The 9,497-nt window shown below is 34.1% G+C and overlaps 1 pseudogene; it reads right to left on the bottom strand.

Annotated features, from left to right (window-relative positions):
- Positions 1–508: 508 nt before the first annotated feature.
- LOC120129439 lies at positions 509–4,177 on the bottom strand (annotated as a pseudogene).
- Between the last annotated feature and the right edge of the window lie 5,320 nt (positions 4,178–9,497).

The following is a 9,497-nucleotide window of genomic DNA, read 5'->3' as shown; positions in this document are numbered from 1 at the left end:
ATAATAAGGGTGGGGCAATGCCCTCTCCCTCAAATTTTTGGCTTAATGCAATTTTAGGACCTACAAGTTTGAATATGAGTAAAATTAAGCATTTCCCTCAGTTTTTTGTTTAAATAACTTTTAGGTCATTATACAATTTGCCCTCTCAAGATTCAACCCTACTATGTCTCTATGTGAATAATAGGGGTTGGTTTAAGAAAATCAAAATAATTAAAGGATTCTTTTTAATATTTTAGCCAAGAAAGAAAATATAAAAAAAGAATTTAATATTTTTTAATAGACTAGAGTTGTTACAAAATAATATTTTTGTTCAAAATTTCTTAACCCATTGACAACACATATTTCGAAACCAAAATTTTTAAATAGATTAATATTTCATTTTTCTAAGCTTGATGGGTAAAAGTATTTACTATTGATTAACTTTGTATGTGAAATGTGAATCCATTTTTTCTTTCCTCCTACAAATATAGTCTATGAGACAAAACAAAAGACATGTTTCAAATCAGACCTAAACATTATCAAATTCAACTGGTTTTACACTTTGGTCAGCTATTGGTTGTTCATGTGCTCCGTTGACCGCACTCCCTCTCCTTTTCACGACGTCAGTTGTCAGCAATTGTTCCGCCGCCCAATCCCCACTGTGCAACACCACGTATGTTCCAATCCCATCAATCAGCTCGTATGCTATCGAATATGTCCATGGCATCAATATCAATGTCACAAAAGCAGGGATTGCCTGCCTCATATCATCCTACTCTATCTCCACCACCGCTCTCATCGTCGACACTCCCACCAATATCAACGGCAACCCCAACGCCCATGCCGATATCAATGCCAGGAGAGGAGTGAAGAAAAACGCTAGCAAGAAGTAACCGCCACTGTAAGAGCAGTTAGCCCCATCCGTCACCCTTCTCGTATCAATGTCGACGATTCGATGAATATTGTCACTGGTGATGTCCCAAGCAATGATCCCATGACGAATAACTTTGCGTCCAACATGAAGGTGAATTACTGACCCTCGAAATCGCTGTTCTAACCCGTGACTCAGGCCATGGAGTATAATGTACCAGTTGTGTCCAATATGTCAACGTATAGGAACGTGACCAAAGCCTCCCAAAAGTAACCTTTATCCGTGCTGTTAAAACTCAATGCCTCGGCTATAATTTCTATCAAGTGAATGTCGATGATTTTCTTGTGCAGACACCAAATTTCGACCGATTTGCATTATTATACTGTATAATTACAAATTATATTATATAATAATAATGTTTATATTTATTTTTTACAGGGCCCAAATGTAAATAAAAAAAGCCCAATAGTGGCCCAAGTTTAATAGCCCAACACCCAACAACAATGATCTAATGGAGCCCCGAACTAGACCCGGGAACCATACCCGGGCTAGGGTTTCCAGAACCCTAGCAAACCCACCTCCATCGCCGCAACAGGAGAAACCCGTCCCAACAAGGACTCTCCACGCACGTTCTAGCCCTCCAACAACCCGAGCTCCACGCCGACTTCCTCGGACAATCCAACAAGAAAGCAAACACAAGCATTAGTCTTTTATTAGGATTCAAACTCCTAAAAATAGGATTCATTTCACATTATAAATAAGCTTGTAAAATCAACATGTAACGGGGATACACACACGCATACGCGAAAAATCACACTGAAAATACGAAGAACACAAAGGAAGTACACAAAACCGAGCACTTGTAACACTTCGAAGAAAAATAAAAAGGGCAAAGACCTCACCTTTTTCTTTTGATTTCGGTACTTGCATGTTGTTTGGGCTTTCGATCTTTTTTTTTATTCGAAAATCAATGAATTTTTTGAGCCGATAAACATAGGGGGAAATCGAGATCTTCTCTCTTAGATATACGCTCCCCTGAGGCTCGTTTTTAAAAAAGGTTTGAACTTTCGAAACAAGGGTTCGAAAAGCTTTTGAAAAATAAAAAAAATAATATCACCGCCGATGAACGACGACCGGTACCGTTCAACGGCAGTCGGCGAGGCGACGTGTGGCCTATTTTTGGAAAAGGCGGTGGCTATTCATCTTACTGATAAACATTTGAGAGGAAATGTTGAAGAATGGGGAATGCTTTTGGCTTAGAGGAGAGAAATGAGAACCTTAAAAAAAATTAGCCCTTATACATGGCCCATAAAACCCGTTTGTCGACCCGACCCGGGTCACCAGACCTGCGTGTTTTTGAACATTTTATTTTGACCCCAAATTTTACTTTTGCATCAATTTCTTTTCTAATTTGGCCTTTTAATTTCGATTTTATTTTAAATTAGCTCTTTTTATTATTAATTATTATCATATTTTTTATATTTGTATATTATTATATATATACATATCTATTATTTTTATATTTTATATTTTTTATCTTTTATTATTACATTTCCCTACTATTATTATAAATCTTTTTTCTCTCTACTATTTAATTTTATATGTATCTATACGTTATTATTATTATATATACATTTTTTCATTTATTTTTTATTTGTTGTAAATATTATATTTTATTATTACATATATATATATACATATATTTTATTTATTATTCTTATACCCTTTTATTTTTAGTTTCATTTATTATTCTTTATTTACTGTTTTCATTATTATTAGTATTATTATCATTATTATTATTATTATTCTAGTTTACTTATTCCTATTTTTACTCTTTTTTTCTTCCTTTATTTTATTTTATTTTTATTCCTCATCTTTATTTTTTATCTTCTTTATATTTGTTTTATTTATTTATCTATTTGCATTTTCTTCTTATTTTTATTTATTTTTTTATTATGTATATATTATTATTATTATTATTATTATTCTTTTTTCTTCATTTTATTATTATTTTTTATTTATTGTATTCATTTTTATCTTTACCATTTTTATTTCCTGTATCTTTTTATTTCCTTTACTTCGTTCGTTTTTTATTTTCTTTATTTTTTTATTTTCATTTTTTATCTAACACGTTTCTTGATTGTCTTAAGAGTACAATCCGAGGTAAGTTTTGGATCGTTATTTTACCTTTTAATTTAAACTTATAATTTTCTTAATTAAAGACAACTGGAAATTACTTAGAACCGAAAGGGAAGTTAAAGGGTGTTAACCCTTCCTTGACTGTATCCGACTCCCGAATCCGACACATCTTTAGAACCGAAGCCCAATTCCGGGCCCAACCGAAAAACGATTTTGCTAATTTTCGAAAGCCTTGTTTGGAAATGCAGTCACTTTAGTGTCCCGAAACCAAGAAATGGTCATCACAAATAAAATACCATAAATCATAGCATCCTTAATATTTTTCACTAAATAATAAGCTATGATCACAAAGCCGACGATTCCAAGCCATAATGTGGGACTTTCCATTCTGTCACATAAACAAAAAATGTCACTCGAGATGGTACCCTTGGGTATTAGAGTGACGCTTCCTTTAGTAGCCGTAAAGCAGGGGCACCCGGTGAGAGTCACAAGGGTCGATGGATTATACCCGATTCCTTGCTTATTTTGTAACCCGATAAAGGCAAGAAAAAGTCTGATACCCAAGAACGAACTGATCCGGACCGGTTTAGGTATTAACTTAGCTAACTTGGCCCGTAACCCAATTGCTAAAATGAACAAAAAATTATGCCTTCTAGGAAAACTGCCGCTAAAGCACTTTTATAAGAGATATTACCCGACCCGTGAAACCCGACAACGGTGTAGGCAAAGTACACATTTGTCCCCATACCAGGAGCCAAAGCCAGGGGTAAATTTGCGAATATACCCATAATTAAACAGCCAATGAGAGAAGAAGCAACAGTGGCGACTATGAGATCTTTACGTACTTTCTCTAAACATGAAGCGTAACCCGGGTTGACAGGGTCGAATTTGCATGACGAACCAGGCTGGATGACTATGAGACTCGACCCGGTGTAGTTGGATAACGGAACGAAGGGGTCGGAACACGGGAATACAGTCGGAGACGCTGCAAAGACTGCTTGAGTTGGCGAGGATGGAAGCATTTACGGCCAAGATGTAAGCGATGGTGAGAAAAGTGGCGAAGCCAGCGTAACTCGGTGGTGAAAGTCGAGTTCCGTTCAGCTAACTTGAAACATTTCCTGACTCTACTACTGTTGAGTTTAGCCGAATCAGGAAGTTTTTGGGTAGTGGGTGAGGTTTCATAACCATAGCAAAATGAAAAAAGAAAGTTAGAAGAAAAGCCTACGGTGCGTTTGATTCACGGAATGTAAGATTATCAGTGGGAATAAAAGATTATCGGGAAATAGGATTATTGAGAATATTATATTTTGTGTTTGGTTGGTTTAGCAAGAATGTAAGATTACAGTATTTGGTTAAAGGAATAACAGATTATTTGAATGTATATTTTACCAAATTGTCCTTATTATATATATATATTTTTTAACAAGTTGAATTCTACTATAATATTACTATAATTAATTTATATATTTTCTTTAAAAAATTTAAATTCATAAAATTTATATAATTTTTTTATAAAATTGAAAAGATAAATAGGTTTAATGAAAGGGTAAAATTTTATTTTAACCCTTGAACTTCATATAAAATTTTAATTATAGACTTTTTTTTGTAAATCTAAAATAGTTTAAGGATAAATTTGTAATTTAACATTCGTAGAATTTTTATTATTCAACGACAGAAGAATGATATTTTTTAAGAAAAAAATTAAGGGCATTTTAGTCTAAAACGTTGGTAATCCAACAATACCTAAGAGAAGGGGGTAATCACATTCCCGATAACATACCTCAAAAAATCTACTGTTGAGAATAAAAAATTACAGGGGAATAGAATTACTAGCCAACCAAACGAGAGAATGAGAATTTCATTCCCCCTGTAATCTCATATGCGGTGAACCAAACACGCTCTAAAGAGTATGCTTATATATATAGATATATTTAAATGTTTACCCAAAGAATGGTGAAATTTTATGGGAAAACTTTTTGGGCAAAAGATAATGCAAAAGGGGGGAGATTCTGTCAGAAAGTAAGAAGGGATATTTTCATATTAGGGAATTAGAGAATCTGAATTAATTTGCAGAAGAAATCGATAGATAATGAGCACCATGCCATGATGATGATCATCATCTAACTTCTCATTTTTTTATTTTTTTAGTGAAATGTTTTATTTATTTTTTAATAGTTTAAGTCATTAAAATATAATCTTTATTTAATTTTTAATTAATTTATAATATACACATCTTAAGTGTTCAAACTTATAATCTCTTAAAAAATAACATTTTCTTTTATCATTGAGACATGTCATAACCATTCTTTATAAAATAATTAATTTAAAAAAAACAGTTATTATTTTTATTTCAAAAATTGGTCGGTTTTGAAATGATTTGAATTAAATTGAAAGGAGTCGCCATCGAACTTTGGGTTAGATAGGTCGAATACCTAAAAACGTCTTTTAAAACAATTTTAAGAAAAATCATTTTATAAAACAAAATTGGTATGCGTCATCAAAGATTCGATTAAACGGATTCGGGAGTCGGTTACATGTGGGGAAGGGTAAGCACCCCCACAACGTCCAAAAACTGGTACTGAATCGCTTACAATTTATCGTAATGGTGAAATTTATGAGTAGAATATAAAGTTAAAAAGTGATCCATTTATTAAAATTTAATTAATTTACTCCAAATTGATAAATTAGAGAAAATTCTTTTACTTGAAAAGAAAATTAATTTACCACTTCGATCAAATGATACTTTCCACACCCGTTCTAGAAATACGTTCTTGAAATATTCGAATAATATATCGATAGATAACAATACAATAAAATTGGAAATATACGAAATAAAATATTTACAATAAAACAATCAAATTAAAAACACTAAAAATAAAATAACAAGCAAAAGGGGTTAAATAATAAAACTGGAAGATTAATGCCTAAAAACAAATAAAATGAATAATATAGCCCACAATGTAAAAATAACACATTACTAACAATGAAATTGTAATAAACCCATACATTTAGGACTAAAATACAAATATCCAAAATTACATGCTAAAAATTGAAATAATTAAAACTATATAACTTACGGTGACTAAAATAAACACGCATAAAATATTATGGCTAAAGCAGAAGCAATAATCTCTGGTGAGGACCAAGCATATAAATAAACCAAAACAACTAATATTATAACAACACATTGACTAAAATAAAACTTATGCAAAATAAAAGGATCAAACGTGATAATAGCCCATTTCATTTCATGACCAAAATAAACAAATTACAACAGCGATGGACCTAGAGTGTCATTTCCCCTTAACTAGAAAATACGTAGAAGCCCCCTGTTGAAACGATATCGTTTTGTTCAGGGTATATAAGCCTAACAACTGGTTTTTCTCCTTTCACTCTTTCATTTGATTCATTTCAAAAAATAGGGAGAGAGAGAGAGAGAGTCTCACAAAACTCTCTCAATATTCCCCTCGTTGGGAAAAAGGCCTTACCGCCAGTGGTATCCCACGGCGTCGTACGGTGGCCAGAGTGACCCTGAAACCCTCAATAGAATCTTCTCAACCCCCTCTACCTGAAACCCCACTCTGTTCAGTCTAAAAGCAACCCTAACTCCTCAAATCTAAAATTTACCTTTCGAAACAAAAGGAACCTGCGACCTTTGGGATGCTCCTCCAAACAAGGAACGAAGTGATTCTTCTCTCTTCTCTCTTTTCCTTTTTTTCGTTTTGTTTTTCTTTTTTGATGATATTTTTCTTTATTTGTTTTTATTTTGAATGATCTCCTCTTTCTCCCTCGTTTTCCTTTTGTATTTATCTCTGTCTTTTTCTCTTTTCTTTCGAATCCCCCTTTTTCTTTGTTGTCTTCTTTGCTTTTATTTACTAGCATGTTGATTGGTCCTGTGTGGTTCTCGATTCGTAGGGTATGAGTGCCCCTATTCTAGTTGCTCTGATATGATAGATATCCTTGAGATATTTGTGGATTTACTTATGATTAATTAATTTTTTTTCTGACTACTGATATGATTCGGTCACTGTTAGTAAGGCTCGAGGACGATGACGGCTCGGGAAGTACTCGATGGTGGCTCACGCGGCTAGAGGCACGTGCGGTAAAGTGCATGCGCCGACTGGGAGCTGGGTAGTCACTAGCAGCGGCTGTTTTAAGGTTAGGGGATTAGGGTGGAAACCCTAATCTACTTAAGGTTGCTAGGCCAATTCGGGCTTCGAGTCGAGTCTGATCACTTGTAATTGGGCCATCTGGGTTTGGGCTGGTAATTCCTTGTAGTGGGCTTGAATGATGGGCTTGTCACTTGTACTGGGCCTACTTGTAACCAAGCTTCAAATTAAGCCTACAAAAAATATAATTTAGTTATTAATAATAAAAGTAATAATAATAATAATATTTTGTTGTTGCCTCGAACAAAAACAGGTGTCTACAGCTGCTCCTCTTTGCACATTCTTGTGTTAACAAGAATAGGGAAAAGACGAAAAAGACAACCAGTTTTTATCTGGTTCTTTTTTCTGGTTTTGAGATTTGATATGTTTGTTGGGGATGTAAGAGATATGGTCGTCTAAGGGTGACACCACTCCTACGTGATGAGCTGATCTAGTCGATGGATGACACGGCTCATACGTGATGAAGAGTTTTGGTCATCTTTAGGAAGGGTGATAACATGGTTCCTATGCGACGAGGACGACTGGTTATCTAGGGGTGACACGAATCCTAAGTGATGAGAAGGTCTGGTCAGGGAATGACACGGTTCCTACATGATGAGGAGGTCTGGTCAGGGGATGACACGGTTCCTATGCAATGAAGATGGTATACCATCTTTAGGGATGATAACACGATTCCTACGTGATAAGGATGACCATTTATCTAGGGGTGACACAGCTCCTACGTGATGAGGAGGTCTGGTCAGTGGATGACACGATTCTTACGCAACGAGGATGGCAGACCATATTTAGGGATAATGTCTCAAGAGATACTATCTCAAGAGAGACAAAACTCATTTCAAGGGAAATGACCTAAAGGTTTTTTCAAGAAACTGTCTCAAGAGAGACAAAACTTTGTTTCAATAGAAACAATTTCAAAGTTTGTCTTAAGGAAGACTGTCTCAATTGAGACAAAGTTTGTTTTGAGAAAAATAATCTCAATTGAGATCAACTTTGTTTCAAGTGAAACAAACTCGAAATTTGTTTCTCAAAGGAAAAATGTCTCAAGCGAGACGAAATTTGTTTTGATAGAAATTATCTCAAGCGAGACAAAATTTGTTTTTTAACGAAAACTGTCTTAAACGAGATGACCCATTATTTCAAGAGAAACAATCTCAAAGGCGACAAATAATCCACTTGTTCCTTCAGGTGGAGGAAAGGCCTTCAGAAGATCTGATCATTTACTTCAGGATGTTAAATCTCCAAAGATGCCCCAACATTCGATGTTTCTTTCTTCAGCACTGATTCTAAGCATGAGCTTTGTGTCTGAAAGCCACATGTTTACTACCAAAATCCACTCAGAGAGATTGTCTTATTTGAAAATGTTTTTCTTCTTCTATTATTTTCAAAAGTATGAAAATATCAATTAAAAGAGTTTTGAAAAATGTTTAATCAAAAGTTTGAAAATATTGCCCCTTTCAAGGTTTCACAATTGACAAATCATAAAACAAGAGTTCATTGAATATCAAAGAATTAATTACACTTTTAATCCTTAAATAAATTATATCTATTTGACTAGTGTCAAGATTATAGCTATCTTTGAGAAATGGTTAAATAAGGAAAGGATAAAAAAATGTCTCAGGTTATTATGTTTGGTCAAAGGTTTGGCATTCTTGTTTCTTTGATGCTTAGTGATTTGATGGGGTAGCTTGTATGCTCATCTACTGGAAGTGTTCTATGAATCCCAGCTCTCATGATATTATTCGAGTTGTGCGATGCCTTATCAAGGGATTTATGTGCTCGCCTCCTATACAACAGTTGCACAGTCTTTATTTTCGAGCCGCCTTTTCAGGTTTTCAACTTGAATCCTCCTTTGGTTTCAAGACATTATTTAGAATTTAGATCTTGAACCCCCTTTGTTATTTTTTTCTCTATCATGCATTAAAGAATTTAGAAAACCTTTTGTAAATAAAAGATTAATCCTGATTGGCGAGATGAAATCTGAAGATAGTCTCTTATGTTTAGAAATTCATATATGATTAGAAGGAACTTTTAAGGCACGTAATGTAGTTTATGGTTCATAGTTATAAAAGAAATGGATAAATAGGCCTAAACAAGTGTTTAAGGGTAATTAAACCAAGGATCAATCATTCTGATGCCTTTAATCTTCTGTTGCTCAATTTGAATATGCTTGTATGTGTCTTTCTCTTGATGTGATGTGATCTTCAAACAAAGTGATTCTCTGGTGAACTAATTCTGGAATGATTATGCTTGATCAATCATACGGTTTGCAGCTTGATGCGCCATTTGACTCGAAGGACTCTTCGCATGTGCTTCTTGTCCTTTTTTTCTTCGCTTTTTTC

The sequence above is a fragment of the Hibiscus syriacus genome, unplaced genomic scaffold, assembly GCF_006381635.1.
Source record: "Hibiscus syriacus cultivar Baekdansim isolate YM2019G1 unplaced genomic scaffold, ASM638163v2 tig00110500_pilon, whole genome shotgun sequence".
In the NCBI taxonomy this organism is placed as follows: Eukaryota; Viridiplantae; Streptophyta; class Magnoliopsida; order Malvales; family Malvaceae; genus Hibiscus; species Hibiscus syriacus.
This window is presented reverse-complemented; position numbering and strand designations above follow the sequence as displayed.